The 6848-nt window shown below is 44.1% G+C and overlaps 1 protein-coding gene across 2 annotated transcripts in view; it reads left to right on the top strand.

The window, feature by feature from the left end:
* The first annotated feature begins 930 nt into the window (after positions 1 to 930).
* arhgdig (Rho GDP dissociation inhibitor (GDI) gamma) overlaps positions 931 to 6848 on the top strand; it is a 38312-nt gene continuing 32394 nt past the window's right edge. Inside the window, exon 1 of one of the 2 annotated variants that reach the window (XM_035397914.1) lies at positions 931 to 1037. The gene's annotated coding sequence lies outside the window, so the exon portion shown is untranslated. Of the gene's footprint in view, positions 1038 to 1214; positions 1239 to 6848 lie in introns of those variants that run through there. The other variant, XM_035397915.1, reaches the window with a different exon arrangement.

The raw sequence follows: 6848 nt of genomic DNA, 5'->3' as shown, positions 1-6848 counted from the left end.
ACATATTGTGGAGGTTCTCAAACTACTATTTGTTAAGGGCCCCCTGAATTGACCGCTTTATAGCTGAGGAACTGTAAATAAGTAAAATGGGTTCATTTATGTATGGGTCTTGCTGGGCAATGGTTCGGCAGGTTCTCCTTCAATAGGAGCTGCTCTTCTGTAGAGGGATACTGCTGTAAGATGTTTGAATAAACACAATATGGTTAATCAGCTGATTAACAGCCCACCTGAAATAAAAGCTTGCAGACACTGCAGCCATCACCGACAAGTGCTGAGCTGCCATGTTTGCAGTAACTCGATTCAGATCCAGTTTTCAGAAGTAGAATTTTCGAATTCACTTCAGTCTTTCTTATCTTCGGCTGCTTTTTACGTACACCCCTAGATGGCACAATTACTCCTCAAGATCGAAAACACAAGAACGACCTCGCACAATACCTGGTAGGCTATTATTTTACAGGTAAGCTGGGCTACTCTTTGCGAGTCCCTAAAGAAGCTCTATGCTTAACTTTCACTTCTAAAAGAAGACGTGTTGTTTTTCATTACGCAATTTGCCATTATCTTACCTACTTTATTTACTGTCCGGAACTCACAGCTGACTTCACAGGTAATTTCCCTTGTGATAATATTCATCCTTCGAATATAATGATAATGCAGAACTGCGAAAATACGGCGTAGTATGGGTATTTTACTGTGTGTGCAAGGGGAATAACGCGCGAGATCAAGTAATTTAAAATAACCGACTTAAAACTATAATAGGCTAAAGAATTGCCGGAAAATGGCCCATAACATTTAAATAGATTGCGTTTACTTGAGAACGCAATCATTTGCAATAGTAATTAAAATGGGATGTTTCCCCCTTAATTATTATACGTCTGGGAAATTGGATAGGAACTAAAAAGTGCTTTGTGTAGTTAAAGAAACTTGGCCTTATCACCCACCCCTCTCATTGGTTCCCTCTTGTTCCTGAATCTATCGACCGGAGTTCGCGCACAGCATCTCAAAACTTTCTGATCAAGTCGCTCCGTCGGAACTTAGAGGTAAGGTTATTTAATTATTATTCTTTTTTGTTTGTTTGTTTGATTGTAATGTTATAAGAAACGCGAGGTGGTTTAAGTGGCGCAAAGTGAAAGTTCAGTCGATGAGTGAAATCGGAGAAAATTGGCATCAGAATTAGGACAGATTCAAGTCATTTTCTAATTTGCTGTCCCTGGGGCTGGGTAGGAGAACTGCGTCGAAAGGTAACCGCCGAATTATCTGCAAGTGAGACACTAGCTTTCCGTTGCTGGCAATTAATGCAAATTAAGGCAATTAATAATATTTCCAGCGTTATAATATATTGGCATTTTAAAAGGTATCCGCGTTTGTAAGATTCTCCATGTTGATAGTCGGCAAGAGGTGATGCAGAAGTGTGATGGCTACAGTAATTAGCTATGCAAAGTGCGGTTCACTAAACACTGATTTTCTGTTTACACTTGTTTTCAGAACAAAATGGAGGTAAGTAGGCTACTTGATGTGATTATGAAAACTCAAACAGTTCCATTCATCTAAATGACTAATCCGTGTTGAACTTTATTGCGCGGGACGGTAATTTAAAAGAAGGTAGGATACCAGGCTACACAACTTTTTATCAAGCTCGAAGTTGTCAGTGTAACCATTCCCTAAAGTAGTTAAAAAACACGAAACGACCGTAGCCAATATACCAGATTGGTTCTGGGCAAAGCCCACATGCACGAACAAGTACGAACAGGAATTTCACTTCGATTAAAAGTGAATTTTTTCTAATGAATTCAAACTTCTCATGCAAGGAATGTGCATGCGTTCCTTGCAACCATTTACAGCTGCGGAGTGTCTTTTTCAAACTAGTTGGTTATAGGCCTACCTTTTTTGGTCTTATACAGGAAACACTTGTGGGATTTAAGAAATTAGAGGTTTAATTCGCAACACAAAAGGTCAATTGGAAATCTAATCCTGTCGTGAAATACGTAAGCTTGCTGTGGTGTGCTGAGAGTCTTGGTTGATTTGTTGTCAATTCATGGGGATTTTGACTCGTTACCAATATGAGTCTTGTAAATTAAATGCTGAAGACTGACACCTTGGCACGCAGGCTGTCCAAATTCTTTTGCATCTTTCCTTAGGCCTTTCGACAGTCTCTTGCACTCTGTCTCTTAGACACGAGGCGTTTACCGCATCATAATTAATAAGCCTTTCCTCCTATAAATTCTGAAATAAAAAAAGGAACGATTAGAAAGAGGAACACAGAAGGGACGCAGATTTCTTGTAATGAAATATTGATTTCAATCCATTATTAATCAGACTCTGGAACTGTTTATGTCACAAGAAGGTCAAGGGCACGCCAGACCCTCTGCATGCACAATGAAATAAGTTCTGTGCTCCGTGTTTCTCGTTGTAGAAAAGGTACAGAAAGTTAACCCTTGATGTCACCTGTTAGAATAACTGTAAGCCTCAGTGGAGAAGCTTAAGTATGGCCAAATCCTACTGCTTAACCACAAAAGCAGTAGTTTTGCAGCTTTAACATCCTCTGCAAAGGCTGCAATTTGCAAATGCGTGGGTAGTTGGTTTTGTATCTGTGTGTATTTCTGCCTGTTTCTCATGTGTGTGTGTCTGTGCAAGTATGCTTATATATGCGTGTGTGTGTGTGTGTGTTTGCACGCATGCATGGGCATATGTATTTTTGTGTGTCTGTCATGTATGTATGTGTGTGTCTGTATTACTTTACCTGCCTGGGTTTTGGTGAGTGTATGTGGTGTTCGCATGCACACAGATTCACGCGTCCATATTCACGGCAGTTCGTGGATAAGTATTTAACATCAGTACAGTGAGCAGCCCTCATTTTCTGTCTTCGTCTACTGGAAGGAAGAGGAAGTGAAATGTGACTTTGAGAAATGTGTAAATGTACCGTAATGCCTGCTCCTTGGCATTCCGCATAAATGGCGATAAGGCACGAGTGGTCTCAGATACAGGTAGTTACCCAGCGAGATCAATCGGCCAAAGCCAAACTCTTGTCAGGAAAGCATTGGCTGTACCTCTCAATGCGGCTCATTAATGAGCTGCTCTGCCTGCTTCCTGCCAGCCTAAAAATACGAGGGAAGAACAATCGCACAAAGCTGTACAGCAACATATTTGCTCGGTAACCACAAATGCATGATAAGTGCTCTACATTGCTTTGTTTATTTCTTAGTTGCTTTTTGTTTTTTGCATTTCAGGATGTTGCTGGCACACTTATAAACTTCCCGCTGGGAAATAAAAATACAGTTAAAAAAAAAAAAAAGGGTGGGGGAACGGCCTGCTTCTCAGCAACCCAGCATCATTTCTGACTTTCGTTTCCTCTCAGGTTGAGCTGGAGCTTTCGCGCCTGAGCAGCGCTAACATTTTGCCGGCAACGCTAATTTATTACAGTGCTAACATATCGCAGGCAGCGCTAATGTGTTGTGGCGCTAATGCATCGCAGTAGGCCTGAGACTCGCAGCCTTCTTCTCTAGTGCCACAGGATTTTGGCTCCCCTTCACAGGCCACCATTAATCAGCCCTGTAACCTCTGGGCGGGTAAAAAATCTAGCAAATGTCAGATTCTGTGACAAACCGTCGGTCGTTGTCCGGAAGCGCGCCCCGGAAAGAGCGTTGAGAGGGATGTCACGAGTGCGCCCCATTGACTGGCCCTCCAGCTGACTGGTTTAAAAACTCGGGGCCCCTGAGGGTCCAGCCGAATACTTCCTCGCTGCAGCAGGCCCAGCATGCTTTTCAGTCCACTGCCGTACCTCCCAGTGCGATTGTCCCTTTATCAAAAGAGGTTGTGGTGAAGTGGAGTTTGTGTTCAGAGATGCATTAAATACAAGGGGAGGTGGGGGGACTACAAAAATATATTTTTTTGCCTGAAGAACATTAGAATCTGCCTTTTCCCACCTCAAGCTGTTGGGAGAGATTTATGCGGCTCTCCTTCTGTGAAAAACCGATTACCCGAGCCAGAAATGAAACAAACGCAATCGTCCACAATAACATAAAGCGCGCGTGTAAATGCCTCGGCTTGGGCAAGCGTGCCGCGTTCGGAGGCAGCAGGCAGGGAAGGGGGGCAAATTGGTTTTACAGGCGATTGACTATAAAAAATGGAAAGAAAGGGGAACCCGCCCCTCCCACATGACCACTGCGCATAAAAGACTGTACACAGAGTAACGCTGTTAAAATATCATTAGCCTTCATCAGTATATATGCCAGAGGTTCAGCATTGGTTTCGCTAGCCGTTTTTTAAACAATGCGTGATTTTTTTCGTCGCGCACGCACCCACACACACTCACACACATACATGTATATGCGTACACACACACACACTCTCTTCTCTTGTCTCTCACTGCTAGGAAAACCTATAAATAACCTGTTTCAGTGTCGCTGCCATTGATTGATTGACAGACACTAACAGTGACAGATGTCAGCACATTGGAGCATCACTCCTGCTTATGAGAGGTGTATAAAAGCCATTTCAGCTCCCAGCTCTGGGATTCTATGAAAAGAATTAGGATGCTGCAAGATGCCTGTCTCAACAGGGCCACTTCTGCAGTGTCAGAAAGCAGGGGTACCTGCTTAAGCAGATTTGGGGCGGGGCGTTTAGCTGCAGGAACAGACGTGTCCCTTTTGGTTTTTTATTTATTTCTTAATTTTTATTCCAGTGCTTGTAACCAAAAAGCTCCGTCACTGACAGTAGCTCTTCTCTCCTGAGGGGAAAGGGCGGGGTCAGGTAGTCGCGGGGGCATTAACAAAGCTCTGCTTGTTAGCTATGTTAATATTTTTTGTTCCTTTTTGCGCTCGTACTACAAGCCCTTTTCGGAAAATGGTTTCGGGCGCTTAGCCTACTTCCCCGTAGCGCGAACCAGGAAGTAAAATCAGAAGCCAGAACGCAGCCTCGTGCCGATGCTGTGTCAGTCCATCCGCCGCACTTCCCCCGGCACGGTTCCGCAGTGACATTTTAAAAGGTCACCTTGAGTTTCTCTGCGAAAATAAAACAGACTGTAAAGCCAGCTGTAGAGTTTTCTTGGGTAGACTATATTAAGCATTTACATGAGTGGTCCTTGAAAAAGGCCACCTGTTGCTTTGGGGGCTGGACTTGGTTATCCAACTAAAACCCTGGGTTTAATTGTGTCTGCATAGAATCATACATAACAAGGGATGCATGGTAATCGTATCTATGTCGTATCTGCTGATGAGATAAGATTATGGCCAATTTGATGATGAGACACACACAAGTCACAGAGGTTTGATGCTCCACTGATGGTGTAAATTAAGGGAGAATGTCATGCTCATAAAGTCAGTCTAATCATAGTCATCTGAGCCTCTCTTATTTATTGTTTATTTTTAATTGATCATTTTTGAAAGCCAAACACACAGGCAAACCTACACAGGGACTCTAGTTCTGTAGGCTTTTTGTCTCTGCTTAATCAGGAAGTAAGCGTGTTTGAATATTGTAGAGAACTACAAATATTGCTCCTGAGGCTGCCTAACCGCTCCGCTAACAATGAATTCATCTTTAGTGCAGTAGCTAGCGCACCCCCACCCCCCAGGGAAACCAGAGTTCATCGCCTCGCTTGTTTCCTGTCGTGAGTAACAGAGTGTGTGCTGCGCAAATTTAATTTGTTACATTTTCCTTCATAAGTTGATGTCTGTGCTCATCTACGTCTTCCACGAATGTGGAAGCTTAACTGCAGTTTCCTACTGTGCTATAATGTAGAACAAGGTTCTGTAATTGGCTGTCAAATACGGCTCATTAACATCGACCCCAGAATTTCCCTATTGCATGTCCCTACATATAACATGCTTATGCGTTTGCATAATTCTGTGAAACGGGGCTGCGTTTTTTGGGGAAATGCTCTCGGGTGAGACGCTCAGCAGCGGCATGCCGCCTGTTTGGCGGTAAGAGGAAGCCATTGGGCGTGCCCTCTGAGAGGAGCCTGCCGCTGGTTCACACCCAGTCAGCAGCAGGCAGGCGAAATGAGTTCTGGGCCTCAGCTGGGCTCTTCTAAAACGCTGTCCCCTCTTCCACACTTCCCGCCTCCCTCGGGAAAGCTGTCCTCACGCCTTTCAGCGCTCTGTGAAAAAGAGGATTTTCCGTTCCTGTGCATCTGTGGCCTTGCTGAGCCTGCCGCTGCCGGCTGGTCCTTCTCTTAAGTGGTGGTCTGTGACCGGGGTTGATTTTGCACCACCATGAATAACGTGATTCTTCCAACTTGGTTTAATTACACGATACAGCAGTTCAGTGCTGAACTGAGTTTTTCAGCTAGCTGGTCATCAGTGGAGACTGTCGCCCGCTCGATAGATATGAACTCCTACATTGCATCCTGCTGTTCATTTGGTGTTGATACTCGAGTCATTTCATAAGTCACTTATGAAAAGTGGTTTGAGCTTGTGCGGCATGCCCTGCTCTGAAGCAATGCGGCCGAGTGGCAGAGCGTACAGGCTTAACTTCCTGTTGTCGGTTATCCCTCTCACTTCCCTTTGCTCACACAGTGTAAGTTCTGTGACGCCTCTGCATTTTAAAGACCTGCGTTTAATGTTCACTGTACTGCGTTTTAGCCAGTCATTTAGCTGGTCCGTTCTTTGAATATTCAATTTGTTGTTTAGTCAGCGGATTCTCTTATCTACAGCATCTTACTGTACATTCTTTATTTATTTATGCAGCTGGGTATTTTTACTAGAGGAATTCCAGGTAGCTATCTTTCTCAGTAGCACCTCATTAGGCTGGTAACCGGTGATCTCTGAGTTGTAAGCCGGTTCCTGCCACGCTCTGCTGCCCCCGTCTGTGCCGATGGGCGGTTTAGTGAGGAGCCGCTCACTTCCGTTACATTT

This window comes from Anguilla anguilla, chromosome 17, assembly GCF_013347855.1.
Source record: "Anguilla anguilla isolate fAngAng1 chromosome 17, fAngAng1.pri, whole genome shotgun sequence".
NCBI lineage: Eukaryota > Metazoa > Chordata > Actinopteri > Anguilliformes > Anguillidae > Anguilla > Anguilla anguilla.
The sequence above is the reverse complement of the archived record's forward strand: the minus strand, read 5'-3'. Positions and strand labels throughout refer to the sequence as shown.